The sequence below is a fragment of the Mustela nigripes genome, chromosome 6 (genome assembly GCF_022355385.1).
Source record: "Mustela nigripes isolate SB6536 chromosome 6, MUSNIG.SB6536, whole genome shotgun sequence".
NCBI lineage: Eukaryota > Metazoa > Chordata > Mammalia > Carnivora > Mustelidae > Mustela > Mustela nigripes.
The window spans coordinates 78,289,505-78,316,034 of record NC_081562.1 but is presented as its reverse complement, the minus strand read 5'-3'; the positions used below and the strand labels follow the sequence as shown (position 1 = coordinate 78,316,034).

The window sequence follows — 26,530 nt, the reverse complement described above, 5'->3', positions numbered from 1 at the left end:
GTGCCAAACATCATGTACCTGTAGACAGGAAAATTGACTCTCAGGCATCCCTGAAGTCTGCGGTCCATGATGAGAGATGTGAAGAAGAACTTAAGGTGTTCTCTCGTAAGGAGTTTAAAACCTAATTGGGAAGGCAAAAAATCATATGCACTAAACTATTAGACACTAACACTTGCAGTATTCACTGTGATACCGAGCTGGAACCTTAATACTCTATAGATCACTTGGAGCAGTCCTGCTTGGAGCTTTTTAGGACAGAGAATCTCAGACCACACCCCTGACCTACTATATCAGAATCGGTATCCTAGCAAGATCCCCAGGTGAATACCATGCATGTTTAAGTGTGAGAAACACTGAGCTAGAATAATGCAAGCAGAGTGTTTTAGAACCTGCAGCATTGTCCAATAGAACTTTCTCCAATGATGGAAATGGTTTTTTTGGGGGGGGGGGGGCATCCAGTGTGATAGCCACTAGCTTATATGGCTTCTGAGCATTTGAAATGTAGGTAGTGCAGCTGAGGCACTAAATTTTTAATTCCAAATCTAAATTTAAATAGTGGCCTGGGGCTAGTGGCTACCATTTTGGGCAGTGCAGGAGGAGAACACTGGATTAAGAATCAAAAGATAAAATACTGTTTCAACACACTCTGCCTTCTGTATGGAGCACCTTTTCATCTGTAGATGATTGCTTGGATTAGGTGATCTCACAGTTTTTATTTTAGTGTAACTGTCACAGCACTGTTTCCGTGGGAAGAACGCTTCTTCGAAACAGCCAAGTCTTGACATGCCATTTTTAGAGTACATTCTGGGCAGAGTCATCAAGGCAGGAAGGAATGAAAGATGGATTTACTAATTAGTGGCTCCACAAAGGAGGAGAGCGTGGTTTGATCATCAGCACATATGAAATATTCAGAAAATGTCTTGTCCCCTGTTGTATCCCTAAGGCGCAGATCACTGGGACATGGCAAACACTCTTTAAATACTTGTTGCCTGAATGAATAGGATGGTTAAATGAATACTCAGATAACCAAACGGAGTTGTTTCTCAAGTCCCTTAGCTTTGGTCTGTATTACAGGGTTTTGTTTTATTCTGTTTTCTTTCTTGTTCCTTTGTAAATTTGTTTAAGAATAGTCTCCCCTCGGGCCACAGCTAGAGGAAAACAGAGACAAATCAGTGGCATTTTTGTGTTGAGGGGGGTGTTTTAATTTAACAGCATCCCAAATAAGATCTTTATGTTGAGATTTTGTAAATATAATAAATATAAGAAGTGAAAAGAGGGGTGCCTGGCTGGCTCAGTTGGTGGAGCTCTTGATCTTGGGCTGATGAGTTCCAGCTCCGTATTAGGTGTGGAGATTAACATAAATCTTAAAAAAAAAAAAAGAAGAAGAAGAAGAAGAAAAACGAAAGAACTCTACAGGTGGATACATATAATTTTACCACTTGATTTAAGGGCATTGCTAATCATATGTATACTTACTAGGACCCCCACGGCCACTAAAAATGGGTTAAATTTGCTGTGATTTGGGCATGAAACTTCCTGAGTCTTGCTAGCAGACAGGGCAAGAGACATACACAGGTGCATACCACATAAGGAAGAGATTTGAGAGATGAAAGGGTGGGCAAGAGAACAGGAAGAGGTAGAAGGAGACAGTGATGAGCTCAGGGGCCATTGAAGCAACCTGCCCATTCATGGGCCCACAGGAGCTGGTGGCATCTCAGCCGGGTACACAGGGTTCAGGAACTTGGGAGCGGGGGTCTTCTGCACATGTGTTCAGGGATTCAGGAGAGAGAATTGAGCAAGTTTGCAGGGCCCAATGAAGAACTCCCAGTGCTGAGGACTGGGGCACGCAAGAGGGGAGGGAGGCAGGATGCCAGAGCTCTTGCTTAGTTCCTGGGCACTGGAGCCTGAGCTTGGGAGGATGGCAAATGTTCAGTCTCACTAAGGAGATTGCTGGATGTAGAACCAATCTGGGGAAAATACAGTCACTGGTCAGGAGGAGACGTTAGCCACAGGGATCTCAGGCTGGGAAGGCCAAGGAAAGTTCCCAGAGCTGACGTGGTTTTATCGCAGCTAGAGGTGTTGTTGATACTGGCCCTCTTGTGGTGTCCCTCCTTAACATTCTGTCCTCAGCTTCCTGGGTTGATTTCTTTCTTCAGCAGCTTCATTTCTGGAAACAGACTGGAGTGCATTCCAATCCCCTTAGTTCCAGTCCTTAAGTCTTTCTGCTCGTGGGACAGCTACTAATGCTGAGCGTTCATCTTTCGGATCTCTTTATCTTTTGACCTCTGCAGGATCAAGCCTTTCATTATATAGTTCAGTGGGAGAGACTTCTGTCTAGACCAGAGAACCAAGAGATTTCTTTTTAACTGAGTGCTGATTTTACTGCACTGCGTTCAGCGTGTAGGTAAATTATCATGCAGGCATGCTAACCTGTGCGTCCTGCCCCTGCCCTCTAGAGTAGCTGATGGGCTCCCGGGAGGAAGGCGGCCATGTTCGTCAGGGTCATCCTGCCCCTAGCGCAAGTATGGCACAACTCAAGCAGCCAGTAAGCATGTGTTGACCGCTGGCTATATGCACCTGCATTTCTATATCGTTAGCTGCCTGCCTCCAAGGAGGACGAAGAGTGGTTCCACTCCAACCACTGGCTTGCTCAGACAGTTTTTCCAAAGCCCATAAAATTGGGGATCTTTCGGGCCACCTTCCTGCCATGTTGGCTAAAGACTGGCCTTACGTTGACCATAATTTCTGTCCACTCTGCTCTGCCTCCGATCCATAGCGGGTCCCTTCTGGTTGAAAATCCAAGTCAAAATGGCTTCTCTGAGGAAGAGAATTTGTTGGTTCATTCAACTGAAAAGTTTAGAAGTCAAGATTGCTTTGAGCATGTTTGAATTGCGCTCCGTGATTCTGAAAGACGCCATCTCTTCATCTCTAGGCATATTTTCCTCCTGTACTGGTTCATTCTTAGCCCGCCTTGTCCAACACGGAGGCAGGTGTGCACTCCAGCAGCTGTAACGTTATAGCTTTCTCAGTAGTTCAGGAAAGCCCCAGCGTGAGCTCTAAGGCCATCAGTCATACCACCTCTGAACCAGTTGCTGGCCAAGGGAATGGAATGTTCCAGTTGCCTTGCTTTGAAGGGTCATGTGCTCTGTTTTGAGGCCAGCAGTGGGGTTTGCCCCACTAAAACCACCAAAGAGTGAGAGTAGGGGAGGCACGTGTTTCCAAAGAAAATTGTTTTTACTAGGAAAAAGGAAAATGGATGTTAGGAGGACAAAACCCATAGATATACACATTTCATAGATATATACAAATATACACATTTCTTTGTCCTTCCTCTGTGGTTTAGATGTGAGTAAATTAGGTCTTTAATGTCCATAAGGTAGATCTATCCTTCTGGAAATACAAATCTCAGTTTCTTTGTTTTGTTTTTGTTTTTGTTTTTGTTTTTGTTTTTGTTTTTGTTTTTGTTTTTCTTCCAGTATCCTCTTTGAAAAAGCTGCTCCTTTCCCCACAGCTCTGGGAGCAGCAGACAACAGGGTATAACACGTGGAAGGAGTGACAATCCAACAAACAGGGTAAGAACTCTGCATAGTGTCCGCAGCTCCCAGCCCTGCCCTTTATAAGTCATGTCACTCCAGACAAGTTACTAACCTCTCAGGCACTTAATAATAGTTACCCCAAAGAGCTGCTGTGAGGAGTTAATCTATTATTATGTCTAAAGCTTTCAGCCTATGTCTGGCTTATTGAAAATGCTTACTACATTTTCTCTGTCGCTCCTGTCATTAATAATCATAATAAAAGCCACGGCTAGCAAACTGTTGGCACCCACGGGCCGAAATGGCTCCAGCATTCTTCCCTTACAGTACCAGCCAACACTGGGGTTCCTGAACTCACCTGAGCCTCCATCCACCCTGGGTCAGCACATGCATCCTTGGAGGAAAGTGTTTCTTCCCACAGGCTACCTGGCATCCATCAGGTCTCCTCAGTGGGTTTGTCCTTTGTCAGTGGAGAGGGCTTTCCTGACTGCCCCTCATCTTCTGCCAAGTTCTGACCTACTGTTTTCTTTTTCTTTTTTAAGATTTTATTTATTTATTTGGCAGAGAGAGAGAGAGAGAAAGAGAATGAGCAGGGGGAAGGGGCAGAGGCAGAGGGAGAAAGAGGCTTCCTGCTGAGCAGGGAGCCCAACATGGGGTTTGATTCAGGACCCTGAAATCATGACCTGAGCCCAGGCAGATGCTTAACCAACCCAGCCACCCAGGTTCCCCTGACCTATTATTTTCTTTCACAGCTGCCTACTCTTTTCCTTTATTGTCCTTACCACTATCTGTCATTATTTTTGTATTTTTGTGTACTTCTACGCACCCAGAGTCCCACTTTATGCAGTAAGTAGGAGCTAAGTCAATATTTCTCCAAGAAATAAGTTAACATCAAATGGTTTTTGCTTCAGGGTCACGGGAACTTGGTGGAGGAGACCGTGAGGGACGCCAGCATCGCAGACAGTGCACAGCTAGGGATGGGGGAATATTGAGACAGAAGGCTGAAGAAAGGTAGGCTAGTTTTTCTGAAGAGCCGTGTGTGTGTGTGTGTGTGTGTGTGTGTGTGTGTGTGTGTGTGAGAGAGAGAGAGAGATGGGGAGGAGGAACACGGTGAAGAAGGTTAGTCGGACGAGATCTTCGCCCTGTCAGGAGGATGCTGGGCACGCAACATCCGCTTCAGCTTAGTCTCACTTTTTCCAAGTGGATTTTGTCAGTGTTTAGTGTCTTTGCCAATTTTATGTATTTTCTCCTTTTTTGTACAATTTGGGAACATGAGGAGGTGCAGGTCATGTTGCCTATTTATTACACCATTCCCCAAGTGCTTTGAATGGAAACTTTATAAATAATGGCTATTTATAATTGTTGTCTAGACCTCACAAACAGTTATTTAACAGGCAATGAAATAATTTACTCACAGTTCTTATACTGTAATTACACACACCACATTTAAGGGGCAAATGTTAGGGCTTGTGCTGAAAATATAACTCTTGTTCATAGTGGTGAATGATTCTCTATGGACAATGAAATTTGTATTCACTAGTATGAAATACAGAACAAATTCACTTTTCAGGGGTTGCATTCTTAGAGGGGAAGGGCTAAAGTCATAAACTTAATCTAATCAATGCTGATGGAAAGGTATTAAAAGGGTCATTTATGAACTTCAAAATGATACAGGTTTATTGTCAAACATGTAGAAAATACAGGAAAAGAAAAAAAAAAAAAAAAAAACAAGAGAACGACCATAATCCTGCTTCCCAGAATAATACTAAACATTTTGGTATATACCCTTTTGTGCTTTTTTTCTCCTACTCATGAATTTTTCAGGCATACAATTCAAATCATACTATACATATGTCATGTAATTTTTTAAAAAATTTTAATATATTATTAATGATTTTCTAGGCCATTGTCTGTAGCTGCACTGTTCAGTGCTATAATCACGGGAAACATGGGTTGTTGAGCACTAGAATGGTGTGAGTAGGTAGAGTTAAGATGTTCTATAAATATAGGAGTTTTATAGTTTTCAAAGTTTTCAAAGGTAGTACAGAAAGGAGAATATCTCATTAATTTTCCTATTGATTATGTGTTGCAATATTGGGTTAAGTAAAATATATTAATAATTTAATTTCACTTGTTTTTTTTTTGCTTTTTTAAATGCGCCTACTAGAAAATTTAAAGTTAAAATACTCATGTTCTCTTTCTCTTGGACAGCTCTGGTTCTGTGGCATCATTTTATAGGTGTATAACTTTATATTACATGAATATAATTATTTAACCAATTCTTGATTGGTTCCATTACACTGAATCTTCAGGTTGCTTCCTATTTTTTAGTACTAAAGTTACTTTCTGAACACCCTGTACATGAATCCTCTTGCATATCTCTGATTGTTACCTTAGGATTTACTGCTAGAGGTGGTAGAATTGCTGGGAGAGTGGAAATTTTTAAATGAGAGATGATGTTACAAAGAAATGAAGAAATAAGAAATAAAAGGGCTGCCTGAGGGGCTCAGTCAGTTAAGCGTCTGCCTTCGGGTCAGGTCATGATCCCAGGGTCCTGGGATCGACTGAGTCCCACATCAGCCTCTGTGTTCAGTGGGGAGCCTGCTTCTCCCTCTGCCCCTCCCCCTGCTCCTGTGATCTGTGCTGTCTCTTTCTTTCTCTTTCAAATATATTAATCAAGGGATGGGGGGGAAGGAAGGAGTAATGCTTTTGCTTCTTATTAGTTATAATTTTCCTTGTAGAGAAAGATATGATTCTGGTCATTAGCAATTGCTCATTTTACATTGACTCAAAAATGCCTGTAACAACTCTATTCAAATTAATTTAATTTAGCTGTGACTAAACTTTTGAAAAGTCTGCTCTAAATTTTCATGTTTTATGTGAATTCTAAAGTATTAAGGGCTAGAACTCAGCATTATACTCCCTCCTAAATTAAAATGCATTCACTTTAGGTTGTTGATTGTAGACCTCACTGGAAAGGAAAAGATTCACAATGTATATACATTTTGAAACCTTTCTGATTTGTCTTTGTAATATTACCATGGGGTGGGGGTGAGCTTAAAAGATCATTTATCTCAGGTCCAGTGTATTAGATTTAGTATTTTGCATAAACACTATTTAACACTATTTGTCATTGTATATTAAAAACAAAGCCTTAGGATATTTAGGTCTAGAGCATATATTTGATGAACACAGTTGTACTTTTCTTGTAATATTAACTGGATAAAATACACTGACATTTTTGCATCATGTGGCCAATAGAGCCTCTGTTAAGCCTTCCTTCCTTCCTTCCTTCGGATTATTGTGTTTTATATTTTTCTTAGGTATCTCAGGGATCCTAAGGGAAAATGTCAGAAACCTTCAGGAGTTGCTGAACCCTCTTCCTCATCCCCTGAGTATTATTGAAGAAAATGCCAGTTCAAGAACTAGATCCTATGTTTGACTCAATAATTTAATATTGTTGAGGATTTATTGAACCAAATAGTGACTAGGATATAATTTAGGGGGAATGATTCATGCGATTCTAAAGTATAAGATGAAGAGTTTCTGGTTCTCTGTCAATGTTTCATTTAAAATCATAAATAACAGGGGTGCCTGGGTGGCTTAGTTGGTTAAGCATCTGCCTTCCACTCAGGTCATGATCCTTCTACTTAGGTCCTGGGATCAAGCCCCACATCACCTTCCCTGCTCAGTGGGGAGCCTGCTTCTCCCTCCCCTCTGGTCCCCCTTGCTCATGCTTTCTCTCTCACTCTGTCTCAAATAAATAAAATCTTTAAAATAAAATAACAAATTACATTGTCCACCATTGGAAGAAGAAAGAAAAATCCATAATGTAATCCCATTTGGTAAATTCTTCCTTTTTCCTAACTTTGGGTCTCAAGAATGAAGAATCAGCCTCCCCACCTCTTAGCAGAAATGCCAAGCTGGATTTTTCTCCTTATGAGTGAGAATAGAAGACTAATTTTCAATAGAAGAGTATTCAGAACCACACACTCGAAAAGAACTATTAAGTCCTAAAGATAATATTGTATGACAGTCTATCATCTCTACGTTTGGGATTATTATTTCCTTGCTTTGTTTTATCCTCCCCCGGAGTAGTTAATCATCCAAAAAAAAAATATTTACAAAGCTCTTTTATATCTAATTTGCAGTAAGATTTTCCCATCTTTGCCATCTGACTGAGAAAGAGGGTCCTTCCCTTTATTAATTTCCGAATGTGTCTTCAGTGAACACCAGCTACATCCTTCATGGTCTGCCTCTCAGTTAATACACATTCAGTGCAGAACGTTACAGAGTGGGATAGGTTTTCATTTCAGATCAGATATAGGCAGTAGATGTGAGATGACCTGGCTTCTGTAATAATTCACATTAAAAAATTTTTTTTTAATTTTTTTGAGACAGAGTGATGGAGAGACAGAGACCATGAGAGAGAATGAGCAGGCGTGGGGGTGCGGTAGGGGATGGAGCAGAGGTAGAGGGAGAAGGAGCCCGATGAGGGGCTCGATGCAGGGCTCGATCCCTGGACCCCAGGATCATGACCTGAGCTGAAGGCAGCCACTTAACCGACTGAGCCATCCAGGCGCCCCTCAGAATCACATCTTAAGTGATACCCTGTGTTGGCATTTGAAATAAAAGAGTAACATTTTATTTCAAGCAAACAAGTAGCGAAGTACAAAAGCTTCATCCTTTCTCTTCCTCCAGCTTGGAAGCAGATGAGCAGCTGCCATTTTTGCCTATTAGAAGTATGAAAAAAGAATTTAAAAGGTCGTTCATTTAGATTTCTTTTAACTTGTGTATATAATTAATAGCTTAGTTTAATTCGGTATTAAACCTTTGCCATCTGCAGGATTATCATGTGCTGGTGACATGAAAGTTGTATAGGAACAGGTTTAATTGAGTAATGAAGACTATAGAAAATGCTTCCAGAGAAATATTTTGACTACAAATAAAATCAAAGTAAAATATCTAGTTTTGAAGGACTAGGTATTTTTCCTAATTTAAAAAAAAAAAAAAAAAGACCTGCCATTTATTTTAGTGTAATTTTGTAAACGTTTCCATGTGTAATGCCACAGAGCAAAAAGTCTAAATCTAACACATTTGTTCACTACAAAGACAGAGGAGCAGAGGAAGAGGGGCTGTTTCTAGCAGGGGGAATCTAGAGGCAGAAGTCATCTCTCAGTGTCCACCTGATTTATCTGAAGTGTTAGAAGGACTCTTTCCAACCGGGAGGATGGAGAAGAAGTTGCGCAGCCCTTTTTCAAACTTAAACAGCACAGCTGCCCCACACATTTATCACACAGCTCACATCTCCACCTCAGGTATGTGGTGATTATTTCTTGATGTCGTTCACACGTTCAATAGATTTTTTTTTTAAATCTTATTTTTTTCACCGCCGACTTTAAAGTACAGGGATGTCCTATATCCATTCTGCCCCCACACCCACACCCACAGTCAGCATCCCCCACTAGAGCAAGACATTGGTTACAGCTGAGGAACCCCCATGGACACATTGTCACCCCCCATGTCTGTAGTTTCCACTGGAGTTCACTCTGGGGCTGTACATTCTTTGGGTTTAAGTGTGTAATGACATGTATCCGTCAGTATCACACAGAATTTTTTCACTGCCCTCAAAATCCTCTGTGGTCTGCCTGTTCATCCGTCCCCTCGAGTCCCTGGCAACCGCTGATCTTCCTACTGTCTCTGTACTTTTGTCTTTTCTGTAGTGTCACGCAGTTGGGATCATAGAGTAGGTAGCCTTTTCAGATTGGCTTCTTTCACTTAGTAAGATGCATTTTGGTTTCCTCCATGTCTTTTCATGGCTTCATAGCTCCTTTCTTTTAGTTCTGATTCACAGCAGCAATGATCTGAGATTCCCAGCAGCAATGATCTGAGAGCTCCTGCTCCGCATTCTTACCAGCACTTGATGTTGTCAGTGTTCTGGATTGGGGCCATTCTAAGAGCTGTGTCAATGGATAGTTTCTGAGCATGGACTATAGGATAGCAAATGGAGTTTAGCTGTTGGGGCACTGTGGGTGGTGCTGCACTGGGGGTGGTGCTCAGTCGGTTAAGCATCTGACTCTTGATTTTGGCTCAGGTCATGATCTCAGGGTTGTGTCATCAAGCCCAGAGTCAGGCTACACACTTAGCTTAGTCTGCCTGAGATTCTCCCTCTGTCCCTCTTCCTGCTCGCCTTTAAACCAATCAATCAATCAGTCAGTCACATTTTTAAAAATTTAAGTAAAAAAACAAAAACAAATGGAGTTTAGCTGTTACACAGTAGTCCAGCCTTATCCACAGGGGATATATTCCAAGACTTTGATAGATCCCTGAAACCATGGATAGGATCAGACCCTAGGTATACTATTTTTTCCGGCACATACCTACCTAGGATAAAGTTTAAGTTATAAATTAGGGACAGTATGAGATTAACAATAATAACTAATAATAATACTGACCAATTATAATAACATACCATAATGAGTTATATAAATGTGGTCTCTGTCAAAATGTCTCACTGTACTGTCCTCACCCTTCTTGAGATGATAGATGATAAAGTGAGGTGAAAGGCATAGGCTCTGTGACGCAGTGTGAGGCTACTGTCGACCCTCTGGCGATGTGTCACAAGGAGGACCATCTGCTTCTGGACCCTGCTGACCATGGGTAGCTGAAACCACAGGAGTGAGATCGCAAATGAGGGGAGAATGTTGTTTTTCAAACATTTCTGAATACATCAGATTGTGCCTTGTTGATAGAATATAAAAATTTCTGGCAAAGCAAGATTGTAATACAAGCATCTAAAATTTTCATACTACCTAAGATCTGAAAAATGACTGTTTTATTATGAAATGACATCTAAAGTCAGATGTAAAGGCAGGCTGTCCTACATTCTTTTCTTTTTAAACATGAAGACTTCTTGTAGATGTTCCATTTTTCTCAAAATCTAAGAGCCCTCTTGACACAAGTATTTTTCCTTGCTATAGTTGAGACTTATGCACAAAATTAGTGTTCCCATATACATTTGAGAAAACTTGAACTTTATTCTTTTTGTTTAATTGCTTTATGGCAAAAAGATACTAAAAACTTAGACATGAAATAGTATAGCATGTGTATAAAATATGTAATAGATTACATATCATTAGATACAGAATTAGTAATCATTTTTTCCCAACATAAATACTTCTTGATCATGTCCTATTTATTTCATAAATTTTCTTTAATTTCTAGCTTTTTTTTTTTTTAATTTTATTTATTTATTTGACAGACAGACATCACAAGTAGGCAGAGAGTCAGGCAGAGGAAGAGTGGGGGGCGGGGAGCAGGCTTCCCACTAAGCAGAGAGCCCAGTGCAGGGCTTGATCCCAGGACCCCAGGACCATGACCTGAGCCGAAGGCATAGACTTTAACCGACTGAGCCACCATGTGCCCCTCTAACATTTTCTTTTTTAAGAACAATTTTTATTTATTTATTTGAGAAAGAGGGTATGAGTGGTTGGAGGGGCAGGGGGATAGGGACAAGCAGACTCCCCACTGAGCAGGGAGCCTGACACAGGGCTCAATCCCAGGACCCCAAGATCATGACCTGAGCCAAAGTCAGATGCTTAATGGGCTGAGCCAGCCAAGCGCGCATCTTCTTCATCTCCATTTTATAAATGAAGAAGTCAAGACGCAGGAGGATTCAGAAGATTCAGGTGATTTTGAGACACAGTCCACTCCTTTATTCACTTTCTGCTTAACAAAGCCAATGAACAGCTATTAATTATTAAGCGCCCTCCCTGTGCCAGACCCAAACTGTCGTGGAGGACTCCCAGTGAAGTTTGAATAATTGTTGTTACTGTGAACCAGGCTTCTAGAGGTGCTTCCTCGTGTTGCCTGCCAACTCAAGTGAATCTTGAGTTCCATCTTGACTTTCACCATGGAAAGAGGGGAGAAGGAGAAGTATACCCTTAGATTCTACACTTCCTTATGGCCCCACATGACTTCTCTTCTCCTTTCTTCATTGATTTAGTCACCTGAATTTATAGCAATGGTGCTTGTCCTCAGCTTGACATTGCACACATTATCTTTGACTGTCACTCCTGTGTCACCTCAAGCACTGTAAGCTATTGGTTCTTCCTGGGAAGTGCCCTTCAAATCATCCTGTCATCCCACCCTACTTAAGGCACCATCACCCATCATGTCACAGCCTCCTAAGTGGTCTTTCTATACTCCTGACCCATTTTCTATTCTGTGACCATGGTCACTGTGCTAGAAGGCAATTTTGATCATGGCTTGGCCCTGCCAGAACATGCCAGTAGGTCACTACTCAGCAGAGTTCACCAGCAAGGCCCTAGCAGAGTGGTCCCAGCCCACTCCTGCAGGCATCTCTATCCACCATTTTTGCATTTGTGCCCATGGAACCTCTTTACCTCTCCAGGTAGGAAAATGCCCAGATTTGTCCTCCTTATTCCTAACAGACCTTTCTACCATTCTTTCGCCCTGTACATTAACTGCTCATCTTCCAGTTCAGTTCCAGTGTCGTCTTGAAGCTTCTCCTGATTCTCTCGACAGTTTGTCTTCTGTCCTCTGATCCCAGGAACATTGCACCAGATTATAATAGTGCCTCTCCCCTACCAGATTATCTGTTTTTAAATACAGAACTGTTTTTTGAAATTATTTTTGTCACTTGGGGTCTAGGAAAGTGCTGGGAAATATATGTGAATGCATCTCGGGCCTGAGTGTTTGCCCGCATATCCCACCAGTTGAGCTCAGCCTGGATCAGAGGTTTCATTAAGATATGACGACCTGGGGGGGCACCTGGGTGGCTCAGTGGGTTAAGCCTCTGCCTTTGGCTCAGGTCATGATCTCAGGGTCCTGGGATCAAGCCCCACATCGGGCTCTCTGCTCAGCGGGGAGCTTGCTTCTCCCTCTGTCTCTGCCTGCCTCTCTGCCTACTTGTCTGCCTACTCTCTTTCTGTCAAATAAATAAATAAAATCTTTAAAAAAAAAAAAAAAAGATATGACCATCTTGGCTCAGTCGGTTAAGTGTCTGACTCTTGGTTTCAGGTCAGGTCATGATCTGAGGGTTGTGAGATTGAGCCCTGCATTGGGCTCCTTGCTCAGTGGGGAGTATGCTTAGGATTCTCTTCCTCTCCCTCTCTCTCTGCCCACCCATCACCTCTAAGATAAATAAATAAATCTTTAAAAGAAGATATGATCATCTTGGTTTTGCACTGTATATGTTGGCATTTTAAAATCCTAGAGGACTCTGCTGCATGTTTCCATATACTTAAGATCCCATAACTCTCTTTCAAACAGAAGACCGCTTAAATGCTTTGCACTGTGTTGTTGGGAAGAGGTGTTCTGTCCCTCTTTATCCTTGGTAATGGACTTGGTGTACTGGTAATAATGACATTTCACATCCATTGAGCAAATAATGTGGTAGGCGTGGTGGTTTATGAACTATCACACTTACTGCCCATATCAACAACTTTATGATGTAGGTGCTATTTTTGTCCCCATTTTAGACAACAAAAAATGAAAGTGGGGGAGGTGACATAACTAGTGAGTGGCGAAGCTGCCATATGAACCAAGTCTCAGTGATTCCGGAACCCATCTTCTTAACCACCGTGCCTCACTATCTTTCAAACAAACATCTATTCTAAAAAGGATCATAACTGATACAGGAGAATTTTAAGATAAATTTTAAAAATTTAATAATGCTATTATTGACAATTTTTACTCAGTGGCTTAACTTTGGTTCTTCTGTTATTTTAGGAATACTTTAAATCTATTGAATTAGTAGAAAAATTATGGAAAAAAAAATCAAGATCCCATAGCTAAAATTCGGGTGCTTGCACTTACTGGTCCCTTGTTTTTCTAAAATATACAGTGCTCTAGAGTAGCTTTGATTTTCAGACTCAAACATTCTATACAAAACACATTTTAGAGAGCTTCTGTATTATAGATGTACTTGCTGTTTCAAATTACATGTATTGCATAGATCATTTTGGTGGAAATAAAATTAGCTTAAAGATAGGAAGTGCCTTTGATTAGCTCAATGAAGCCATGGTCAATTCAATTAAAGTGTTAAAATATATTTCAGAGGAAAGAATGTTTAGGGTCATAAATTAATTCGACCCAGTTGTTCCTAACCACTTACTATTTACCTGGGAATGGGTCCTGTGTTTGGTACTTTGAAGATAAATGTTATTTACAAAATGCCTAGTTAATAAAAACTTGCTTCAGAATGCTATGTTTGACATCAAAGATCTTTATTCTGAACTTTGTGGTTGACAAGGTTTAATTTTGTTTAAGTATGGGATAGGAGAGTCTTACTGGATAAGTTTGCATATAGATAAAAGTTACAGGCTTATCCAAATCACCTGTTCTGTGTTTATAGCTGTATTTCCACCTGTACTACATAATGTGACCCTAGATTTTTACCCTTTAATACACCTAGAGGGCTTGTATTTATAATTGGGCATTTCTTGAGCCATCTGAAACACTGAGTATGTGAAAGATGTGTGTGAAAATCCATTGTTTCTCTTAGTGTCCCTCCTTTTCTTTTGGGTTGTTTGAAGACTCAAGAGAGGTGGTGAATATCAACTTAATGATTTCCGACAAAGTTGGGAACAAATGCCCTAGCCTGAAAAATAGTTTGTTGAAATATGACCTCACTGTAAAGTAGCACGAAAAGACCCAGTTCCCCATATCTTGTCCAAACTTCAAGAGTTGGCCCTGTACACGTTGGGCTTGAAGAAAATTTGGAAAATCGGCATTTGGGTTAACATTTAAATGCCTATTCCAAGTTTAAAGGTGACTTAAAAACTCTTAGAATCAACTTAAAAACTCTTAGAATCAACTTTTTTTTTATTCTCAGAGGGTTTTTTTTTTTAAACTAATATGAACTGCTTTGGGGTAGTCCTCCTGTTAAAGTCCTATTAAAGTGGCCAGGGATAAAATGGACAGAGGAACAACAAAGCTTGCTTTCTTCAAGGGAGTTCACTGAAAATTGCTTGATCCCTTAAGATCAAATTTATGTAATATATCCGCTTTAAAAATAACTGCCAATTCCTTGCTTTAAAGAAAGATTCTCTTTGCTAATGGGGAAAAAACAAAACGTTGTCCAGCCAACAAAGTAGCGAAACTCACCTGATGCACTGGTGGGTTTCCCGGGGCAGAATGCCACTGGCAGGGCTGAGGGAATGCCACTGGCAGGGCTGAGGGAATGCCACTGGCAGGGCTAAGGAAAGGAGTATGAATGTGACCAAGGCCATCTTAGCTTCAGAGGTACACAGCTCTTATTTTCAAAATTTTAGAATATTTTTTGACTGTATGTTACATTTATTAAAACAAGATAGAGATAAATACCCTTTCTCTTGGCACATTTAGGTGGTAATTCTGTGGCTTGTGCTGTGATATAATTTGGAAACCAGATTTACAATACCTAACTTGCAAATTTCAAGGCTAAGATACAGCCTGAATTATATGAGAAGAAAAAAGAAATCGTCAAATTTGAGCCACTTTGTTCTGGTCTTACTACAAATGGATGATAGCCCACATAATAATGTGAAATAATTCCACGTTATTCTAGTTGTATAAGCAAAGTAGAAAGTGGCAGTCCTAAAAATCCGTCATTTCACTTGAAGTATTGATACAACTAAAACCAAATTAGCTTGTTCTCAGAGTAATCGTCTTACTTGTCATTGTTTATATGGATACAGTCTTCATAGGAGACATTTTCAGTGCTGAGAGAAATGGGACAGATTTCAAGAGCATTTCTGCTGAATTTTGCCTGGTTGTTTAATTTCTGCTGTTACCGCCAACCCCTTTTTTTTAAAAGATTTTATTTGACAGAGAGATACACAGCAAGACAAGGAACACAAGCAGGGGAAGTGGAGTGGGAAAGGGAGAAGCAGGCTTCCAGCAAAGCAGGGAGCCTGATGCCCGGCTCAATCCCAGGACCCTGGGATCATGACCTGAGCAGAAGGCAGACATTCAATGACTGAGCCACTCAGGCACACTTGCTGTTACCACTTTTTTGTTTTTAAGGTTTTTTTTTTTTTTTTTTTTTTTTAAGATTTTATTTATTTATCAGAGAGAGAGGTGGGGGGAGAGAGCGAGCACAGGCAGACAGAATGGCAGGCAGAGGCAGAGGGAGAAGCAGGCTCCCTGCTGAGCAAGGAGGTGGATGTGGGACTCGATGCCAGGACGCTGGGATCATGACCTGAGCTGAAGGCAGCTGCTTAACCAACTGACCCACCCAGGCGTCCCTGTTTTTAAGGTTTTATTTTATTATTTATCTGACAGAGAAAGAGAGATCACAAGTAGGCAGAGAGGCAGGTGAGGGGTGGGGTGGGAAGCAGGCTCCCTGCCGAGCAGAGAGCCGGGTGCGGCCCTTGATCCCAGGACCCTGAGATCATGACCTGAGCTGAAGGCAAAGGATTTAACCCACTAAGCCACCCAGGCGCCTGTAGCTGTTACCACTTTTAACTAGATTTTGTTCACAACCATTTTGAGATTGAATTACCTTTTAATTTTTTTTAATTACCTTTTAATTTTAAATGTATTTCCATCACCCATTAAATGTATAATTAGTAAAGAAATATAATTTTTTCAAAATAAGGTTTTAATATGTTTACCCTCATATTTTGACCTTTAATTATATAATTTATATTTATATTAATACACTAGAAATTACCTTGATGGATTTTAAGGTTTATCTTTAACTCATTTGTCCTTCTCTCAGTAGATGTCAATACATACCATGACATTACATCTGATTCGGATTGAGCACATACTGAAATTTCTTTAAAGCTTCTGTTCAGATCTGTAATACCTTACTATTGTTAAGCACCCAAATTCAATCAATAGTTTGACGCTCTGCCTAAATTAAAGAACTTTTTAAAATTAAAAATATTTCAAATTGAAAATGTACTGTTAATGTAGATAACACATGAACTAAGGGGAAGCCTCAATCAAATTAAAACAATATAAAGAGCCCTTTGCCTTTGACCTTGTTCCTACTATCTCCCCACTGTGCTAAGTGCTTTCCATGCATCATCTCATTTAATCCCCCTCCCAAGGTGGTGAAGGAAATTTGACATTTGGATTGCATAGTTGAGGAAACATTGACATTTCCATTGCATACTTGAGGAAACAGAGGCTAAGAGAAAGTGAAATGACGGGCTCCCCATCATGAAGTTGGTAAATGGGAGAGTTCGCATTCTAACTATCCTCCTGCGAAGTCCACTATCTGTTAATAGTCTCATGGTCATCATCTGCCAAGGTCCTGCATGTTTCTTTTCCATAGTTCAGGTTCCGTTGGACGAGCATGGTGAGGGGTTCAGTGGCCACGTGCAATAGGGACCTCATCTGTGTTCCTGTGGAAATTCCATACAGTTTCCCTACTTCAGTGAGTGCACACCCTCCATAGATCTGGTGACCCGTAGATTCAGGTGACCTTATACTTTGTCATCCAAACCTGGACAGTTGAGAGGGTGGAAGAGGGTGCTGTCAGTAACTGTGCCTGGAAAACAGACACCAGCTAAGATGTTCCGGAGCCACATGGGACTGATGGTTACCCAACATAAAGCAGCGGTGGTGGGAAGGGGGACCACATCAGCAGGAGGGGCAGGCGGTGTTGTGGTCTGAAATACGGTATGCTGGACTCCTGCTTCTGGGAAGGACAAAGGAGATGAGAAATGATGGCTGAGGTCAGGATTTCTCAGCTGTTCTTTAAAGCGTATGCCTGTGTTGCTAAACACATAGGTCTTCCATTGATGGTATCTGAATTGCTATATAAAGTCACTGTTGGATTAAAACACTCAAAGCCATGGATCAGAGTTCAGCTTTGTTTTTCAGGTGCCTAACTTCACCCCACCCCTTTTAGCTACTCCTTCTACAGATGCTTCCTCACCTGGTGTAGAATTACAGAGCCTACTTTGGTGTAAAAGTTCATCCAGATATGGATTAATCCAAAGAATAGGTCACTTTACTAAGTGTAAGAATGCTACCTTGTTAACCTTCACCACCACGGATCAATATTTGCTCACCCAGATCAGAGAAGGGGGATGGCATTGATTAAGGACATTGGGCCACAAAGGTCTGAAGTAGGTCTTCTATTTTTTTTTTTTTTAATATCTTCTATTTGTTGAAAGCCGAAAGCTAGTTCTAAAATTCCAGTAAATACCTATTAACCACAGAGTAGAGGCAACAGTTTAGTTCCCTGGAAAACACTGTGAGAAAAATGCTATTAAGAATTTATCACATGGGGCGCCTGGGTGGCTCAGTGGTTAAGCCGCTGCCTTCGGCTCAGGTCATGATCTCAGGGTCCTGGGATCGAGTCCCGCATCGGGCTCTCTGCTCAGCAGGGAGCCTGCTTCCTCCTCTCTCTCTCTCTCTATCTCTGCCTACCTCTCTGCCTACTTGTGATCTCTTTCTGTCAAATAAATAAATCAAGAATCTTTAAAAAAAAAAAAAAAGAATTTATCACATGGGGCACCTGGTGGCTCAGTCGGTTAAGCATCTGACTCTTGATTTCTGGCTCAAGCCATGATCTCCGGGTTGTGAGATCAAGCCCCAAGTCGGGATCCACACAGGGCATGGAGTTGGCTTAAGATTCTGTCTCCCTCTCCCTCTGACCCTCCATGCTGGGGAAAAAAAAGAATTTGTTACATGGAAGATATTTTTCAGTATTAACGATGATAATGATTACTAATTGAGGGTCGTGTACCACAACAGAGAAATGATGTAACCCTTCTTTCAACATTTTGGACCTGACTTTCCCAAATAAAGCAGAGAATTACTGATCATGAAGCCACAGTGCATTTCATGGGAGACGGGCTTTTTGTGTGCGTCATCCTCTTACTGCCTACAGAGACGACATCACAAAGTAGATGCTACTGTTGCCCCTGTTGTAGAGACTAGGAAATGGAGGGTAGCACAACTGGCAAAGAGCAGAGCTGTTCAATGAACCAAGACTGGAAGGTTATCTTGTGAATAAGAATAATGTTTCATTTATCAGAGGCTCCCCTTCTGATAAATGATAAAACTGACAGGATTGCTGGTTTTTTGAGAAACAGAAGATGTATTATTCCTGCCTCAGCCCGAAGATGACTGCCACATACATTTCAAGATATTTAACTAGATAATGTTAAATATAGTTTGGTTTTAAATAAAAATAGGATTTAAAAAATGGGATTAAAATTCATCTTATAACTTTTATATTGGTGAATTTAATAGGACTTTCGTTTTAAAATGGGAAGACAGATGCAAGGACAAATATAGGAAAATTAAGGACAGTGAGCTATTTTTAACACTCTCAAATTGAGATGGCAGCTGTTGTCAGCGTCAGAACTTAAATAACTTTGCTTTGTTAAAAAATAAATCCACAACATATGGATTTCAGCATGTTGTATACTTATTGTTTGTGCTTATTAGGAAGAGACACTCTGGTTGAAAAAATGAGAAATTCTCCAGGGTGCAGAAAATCCGTCTCCTTAGAAGGCAAGCAGTTATAGTGTTATCAAAAATGTTTGATGCTTTTAATTTAGCCAATATCTACAGTAAAACTAGTTTTCATGCTAATGAAATGAAAGCGTGGTATTAGACTGAGCTTTAAATTCTCTTATTTTTAGAATTACAAGCTCAAATCCAGAAGAGACATCCTGAGACTTTTTTTTTTTTTTTTAAGATTTTATTTATTTATTTGACAGACAAAGATCACAAATAGGGGGCGCCTGGGTGGCTCAGTGGTTTAAGCCTCTGCCTTCGGCTCAGGTCATGATCTCAGGGTCCTGGGATCGAGCCCCGCATCGGGCTCTCTGCTCAGCAAGGGGCCTGCTTCTCCCTCTCTCTCTGCCTGCCTCTCTGCCTACTTGTGATTTCTCTCTGTCTATCAAATAAATAAATAAAAAAGATTAAAAAAAAAAAAAAAAAGATCACAAATAGACAGAGAGGCAGGCAGAGAGAGAGGGGAGGAAGCAGGCTCCCTGCAGAACAAAGAGCCCGATGCGGGGCCCCATCCCAGGACCCTGGGATCATGACCTGAGCCGAAGGCAGAGGCTTTAACCCACTGAGCCACCCAGGCGCCCCATCCTGAGACTTTTTAATTCCCACCCCAAACTCCAAAAATTCATGTCTGTCTGGGGTATGGAAAGAAATCCATCTACGATAGAACAAACACCCTTCAGACTACCAAAGAAAATACTCCACTCTTCTTAAGTGGCTGCCTTTGCCTTTTATCAACTGAAATTCCTCTCCTCTCCCTTCAGAGTAAGACCTCAGGGGCTGCAAGGTGTCCTTGAGTCTGAAGGAGGCAAGTGAGCCTGGTGGCTGGAGATGGAACCAGCCCATGGAAGAAATGAAACAAGGAACTCTAGTTAAGATAACAGATTGGATATACACATTTGGCTCTATCCTCTTTCAAAATTTCACTGAAATGACAGTAAATAAATTATTTTTAAAAGGAGATGACCCACACAGGTGAGAAGCATGGGAAAGAAGAAGATAACAAGTTTGGAGGCTGAAAATGGGAGAATTAGTAATAACTGACTTAGAGGACCTAAGAAGGTGGATCCTAATAGAGAAGTGAAGAAAGTTGAGAAGCAACCTAAGTTATACCACAGAACTCCCAAAGGCTCAAGAAGTCTCATGCTTAGGTGAAGGTAGAACAGAGGCTGTCTTGCTTGTGAGGCAGTGGAGGGAGGGGTACCTGACCAAAACCAGAGCAGTCGGGTAGCAGGCCTCCTCCACATTGTCCATCCAGGTTTCACCCTTTAGACAGGAAGGCTTTCTCTGGAGAATCTGGTCAGTGGAATAGGGGGTAAAGATGACACAAAACTAAAGATACTGACTTTGGGAATTCCCCAAAGAAACAGCCCAAGATGTTTTTTTTTTTTTTTAGATAATATTAATTAATTTTATCTAGTAAGGATTAATTAATCTCAAATCCAAATTTTTAATAACTTGTTATAAGGATTCTTTTTTTTTTTTTTTTTTTTTTTGACAGAGAGAGAGAGGGATGACAAGTAGGCAGAGAGGCAGGCAGAGAGACAGAGGGGAAAGCAGGCTCCCTGCTTCCGAGCAGAGAGCCCGATGCGGGACCCGATCCCAGGACTCTGAGATCATGACCTGACCTGTAGGCAGAGGCTTAACCCACTGAGCCACCCAGGCGCCCCCAGCCCAAGCTGTTTTATCTTAGTTTAGAGTGAAGACATAATTGAAAGGCTCCCTTTCCCAGTCCCCATTCTCCAGCTTGCAATCAGCTTTTCAGTGAAATATGAACAGATAGGGACACCTGGTGGCTTAGTGGGTTAAGCATCTGCCTTTGGCTCAGGTCATGATTTCAGGGTCCTGGGATCGAGTCCCACATCAGGCTCTTTGCTTAGCTGGGGGTCTGCTTCTCCCTCTGCCTGTGGTCACTCTCTCTCTGCTTTGGAGAAATAAATAAAATCTTCAAAAAAAAATGTGAACAGATACCCAAGGATCACCAGACATTGGAAGAGATATCTAATATGAAATGAGTAGAGAGAGATAATAGATACTACACAGGGAGAAATCCCCTTAAATGTATACTTAATATCATCTGAGAAAGGAGACTGTATTGTACCCAGTAAACAAGAACAGAATGCTACAAATAAGGAAACTTCATGGGCAAACAAAGGAGCGCTTAGAAATTTAAAATGAGAGGGGCGCTTGGGTGGCTCAGTGGGTTAAGCCTCTGTCTTTGGCTCAGGTCATGATCTCAGAATCCTAGGATCGAGCCCTGCATAGGGCTCTCTGCTCAGCAGGGAGCCTGCTTCTCCCTCTCTCTCTGCCTGCCTCTCTGCCTACCTGTGTTCTCTCTGTCAAATAAATTTTAAAAAAAGAAAGAAAGAAATTTAAAATGGAAACCATTCACTGGAAATCTTGGAAGTGACAGTGGTAGGAAATTTCCTAGAAAGTAAAAAACACTGAGAAATGCAAAACAGGAGAGAAAAGGTGAGAAAATTGGAAGTCTGGTTTAGGGAACTAGCACCTAAATAGGAGGAGAAAATGAAGGAAAGGATATCATCAAAGAGATAATTCCATACATTTTCCAAACTGTAAGACATGGATTTCTGGATTGAGAAGCTCACCAAATCCCTAGTGCAGTGTTTGCAAGGAGGCACATTTTAGAGTTAATTTTAGAATACAAGGAACATAAAAGGTTTTATACCCTTCCAGAGAGGAAAAAACAAACAGGTTTCATGAAAAATCACAATGACAGCACTAAAAGGTAGTGGAGACAGCAGAGCAGTACCTCCAGAATTCTCAGAAGAAATCAGTTCAGGCTTAGAATTCATTAGTCTGCCAAAGCATCAGTTGAGGTCAAGGGCACATAAATGGAAAAGTGGGCCTGCGAGGTGTTAAGAAGTTAACCTCCCATGAAAGGGACACGGGATAGAGTGAGGGTGGAAGTTAATAGAAAATGTGTGTTCTTAATAAGAAGAAAGAAATGTGGCACCTGAGTGGCTCATTCGGTTAAGGGTTTGACTCTTGATTTTGACTCAGGTCATGATCTCAGGGTCAGGAGATGGAGCCCTGAGTCAGGCTCTGTGTTGGGTGTGGGGCCTGCTTGGGATTCTTTCTCTCCCTCGGCCCCTCTCCCTGCTCATGTGCGCTTTCTCATAAATAAATAAATCCATAAATAAAATCTAAAAAGGAGGAAAAGAAAGAGAAAGAAATCAAAGTAGCAATCTGTCTTCTATCTAGAATAAGTGCAAATAAACAGTAAAAGAATCAGTACAAAGAGATGAACGTGGTTGCTTTGGGGAAGCAAAACGAGAGAAACAGGGGACTGATGTTTTTTCAGAACAAGCCTTTTAGAATTGTTTGGCTTTTAAGCCACGTGCCTGTGTAATTTCAGCGTGAAATTTCAGTGTAAATTCAGCTGTGAAACTAAATTTTAACAAATGGAATCGGCCAGGATGGGCAAAGAAACTGTTCTCATTTTATTTTAGGAATGTGGATCTTTCAATTTGATAAATCCTTTGACAAGAAGTAATAGATAAATTTTTCAGATTTAATTTGAGCTCATCAGCCCTCGGATTTCCCAAGGTGTTAATGTTGGTCTGCATGTGTTAGTGAAAGCATTTTTTGTGGCAGTAATTAAGTAGTATTTGGATAACCATTTCTTATGGGAACGCTGACAAAAGATTCAGGGGAAGAAAAAAAATTATGAGGGTCTTTCTTCTGCCAAAGAACCATGAGATAAGAGAACTATCTGGTGGGGGAGTCTAATGGTTTCCTGGAGCACACAGGAATGCAGAAAATAAAGGGTTCTTAAATCCCAGAATAGAAGACATAGTTTTAGTTGCTGCAACGTGAAACTAATTGCTTTTATTAGATCATTAATGTTTCATGTTTTGGGGATATATTCGTATACCATGCAACTGTTGGACTATTTTATTGCAATGATGACGCCTCAAAGGATTTTGAAAAGCAAGAAATGCATTTTGGAACGGTTATAGTCTAGGGGTACTGCAGATACTAAATTGAATAGCTTCCTAATAGACAATGAGATCGTATCCGTGTTTTGTGGTGTAATAATTTTTTTAAGACACATTAAAGCTTTGACCAAGAGAGAGGTGTTAAAAACGAGGAAAGCGTTGCAGATGTATAAACATCTACAGGGAGTAGACCATGAATCACTGCAGGGCCAAGAGCAGCTCGTACTCTCATTTATACCCCAGTGCCCAGCACAGCTGCTAACAGGCATTTACGTAACAAATACTAATTGAGTAGCTATTACGCACCAGGTTCGGGAGCGACATCACTGCACAAAATAGATAGAAATCCTTTTGTCCGTGGGGCCGGCATGCCTCGTGGTGCAGGAGGCCAGGGGCCAGGATCAAACAACGCGATCACGTAAAATATAATCCTCTAGCCGATGGGGGAGGTGCTCAATCGCTCAGGAGAACCAGCAGAGCAGTGTGACGCCCAGAGAGGGCGGGGGAGGCCCTGTAAATACGGTGGTTCACTAAAATGTCGAAATTCTTTCTTGACCGTAAAAGATGCATCCAACTCTCTGGGGACTTTGTCCGAACCTTTTATTTGGTTTATAGGGGGACCGACCATCTTACTGGGCGTTCAGCACTTCGTGAGGGTTGAAGCAGAGACGGGAACCTCCGAAGAACCAAGGCAGGGACACTCAGCCCCAGTGAGGGGAGCGTGGTGGGACGAAGGAGAAGCAGGCAGATTCTAGTTGCCTAGACCTCACAAGTCTTTTGGGGCCTTAGCAATCCGCCAAACTCTTTGCAATGTACAAAGGATTCCCTATAATCATAGAAGGTTGTTTGCTTGTTTTTAAAACACCCTTGGCATCCCAGAGTGTACAAAGCACAGGCACTTGCTTTGAAAAATAAAGAAAGCCTTATAACTTAACCTTTGATCCCGAAGAAATCCCCATTTAGCCTCCTTTTCCCCAGTTAGTGTCCTGTTTCCCGCATGGAGGTGCCTGAGTTTCTTTGAAATAATCCTATTTATATAGGTCTCTAATACACATCTCCCCGAATAGGCTGGGGAATCTCAAAGGTCAGCTTTTAAATCATTTTCACAGATACTGGATTTCCATACCTTTTCCCCCAGGGACCCTGATTTGGGAAAAGAGGCATTTGTTTCTAATTTTCGGGGAAGTCAGACAAACAAAGCCAACAGGTCAGAGCCTCCCCCACAAGGCCAGACCCTCAGAGGGAATTCAAGAAATTCTTCTTTCTGTTAACCTCACAACTGCAGACTTTCCCTTTGCATCTTGCAAGCCAGGATCGTCTCTTAATCTGGTTTTTATCACCACCTGCAAAATCCACATGGACACCTGAAGATTATTCTGGGTTATCTGTGGGCATATTTCTTTCTTTGCCTGTCTCTCTTTCTAACTGTGTGCTGAGGACACAACCCCCGAAGCTGAAATGCATCCCCCACCCCACTACCCCACCCCCGCCACCTAACCCTGGGGATGAGACCCTTGTCTTTTGAGAACACAGTGTATGGAGTAAATGGTGCTTGAACTGAAGATTTCCCCTGGCTTTATTGGTGAAGACAGAGAGTCCTTGAGTACCCTGCAAGCACGGTGCCCTTGACTATGCTGCCTGGCCTTTGTTGTGCGATGAGCTGTTGGAACGTGTGTGTAAACATCCCAGTGAGGGGCAAACTCAGGGCATCCCCTGTGCAGTGCCTGCTGCTTTTGAAGCATCTGGTGATGGTACCATTGTCATGCCCGTCGGAGGCTTCCTTTGTTCTACAATGGCAAGGCTCTGAGGAGCTAGCTGATAAGACTTGGGACCCTGGTGTGAAACTGACCCTTTGAACTAGGAAGGATCCTTTCAGATAAGCAGGCCCTGGCATTTTTATCACACAACTTTTTCTTAGAGCTCTTAACGGAGCAGGTTAGTGTCATTGCTAGACATGTAAGGAAAGGTTTTTCAGACTCTCGGGCAATAACACGGTGACATAGGACACGGGCTATGGACCCTTTTCTTACAGAAATGCGGACCTTGCAAGGATCCACCTCAATACAGATTTTTGGGAAAACAGCGTCGATTCCGGGGATTCATTTGTTTACCATTTAAAAAATTAGTTCTACCAGGAATGAAATACAGATGAAACCCAGTTTGAGAATTTTTCAAGAAAAAGTTATGCTTTCCAACGAAAAATGATTCTGATTATCTTTCAAACCGAAAGGTTATTTCTTAGGAAAGGTCATTGGTAGAATGGGAAGCAGAAAAAAATAGAACAAATGTTGGTCATTTTTTAAGTGACATTCTAATGTCCTCAGTGTTCCACATCTTGGATATTCTCGTAAAATTAATTGCATTCACCCTTCAGCCATTCAGCCACTCAACAAACCTTCATCCATCCTTTTCTGCCTGGCGGATGTTGGGCTAATTTCCGGGTATAGGACTGAGCAAAGCAGTCATAGTCTCCAACCTCAGAAGTCTTCCAGCCCAAAAGAGACCACAGACATTGCGCAAATAATTAAGGGGTGAACAGAATATAGTAGGAAAGTGACAGGTGCTGTGGGAACATTCTTTTTGAGTCCCTTAGAACTTTATTCTGGTGTGTGCTTTAAAGAAAGAATTTCACTTTCCTTTTTCATTGGTTCTGTGAGAGTTTCCATGTTTTATGTTCAAGTTTGCTTTCCATCTTTTCCTTCATGTTAGCCTAAATGCGTCTCTAGACAGTTTCCCAAAATAGAATTTTCCATTTCAGACTAAGGAGTTGCAGATGAGTTAGAGAATTTAGGGTACATGACTGGGAACTTTCATTTGAAGTTCTATATACTCTCTAAACCCCGAAGAGACAAAAAAGGGTTGATGTGGCTTCTCAGACTTCCAGGTCCGTCTCTGTCTGTGGTCTTCTCGGTAAGAGCGACAGTCACCGCCAGCAGCCTTCTGCTTTCAAAGGGAGTGAGTGCAATTGCTTTTACTTCACCCCTCTGAGGTATAGCAGTGAATTTTAAAATAGCCTCTTGGTTTAAAATGGCCTCCTGTGTATACAGCTGACCTCCATTCTTAGCTTTTCTAAATGGAGGAAAGCAGAGAATTACAGGATATCACAGTCAAAAGACCTCCGAGATCATCTACCATTTTGTGGCTGAGAACTGAGGCCCAGAGGGGTAAAGGTCTTCCAAGCAGTTGTCAGCAGAGGCAGGAGTCCGGTGACAAGCCCTGTGCTCCTTTCCATCCCAGACTCAAGAGTGGAGTGCCATCGCCTCCCTAGGGCCCTGAAAGTGCACCCAGTCCCCCTCTGAATAATCCTTTTCCTTTTTTAATGCTATGGTACTTCTCTGCCCAACTGTGTTTGAAGGCAGACAACTCTAAGATAATTCCCAGTTGTTTAACCTAGAACAAATTTCTCTCCCTATCGTTTTTCTTTTAAACAAACAACAAACAGTAAAGCTATTTATAATAGCTCTCTAAAAAATAAATACATAAAGCTCTGAAGAATAAAGCTATTTATGCAACCAGTCTGTATCAATGAGATCCATTGACGGATTT

The 26,530-nt window shown here is 41.5% G+C and overlaps 1 protein-coding gene across 3 annotated transcripts in view; it reads left to right on the top strand.

Moving 5' to 3' along the window:
• The window catches only part of PRICKLE1 (prickle planar cell polarity protein 1), a 113,258-nt gene that overhangs the window by 48,122 nt on the left and 38,606 nt on the right, over positions 1 to 26,530 (top strand). Inside the window, exon 2 of one of the 3 annotated variants that reach the window (XM_059402928.1) lies at positions 3,512 to 3,572. The exons of the other annotated variants lie outside the window; for them this stretch is intronic. The gene's annotated coding sequence lies outside the window, so the exon portion shown is untranslated. The remainder of the gene's footprint in view (positions 1 to 3,511; positions 3,573 to 26,530) is intronic. 3 annotated transcript variants of the gene reach the window in all.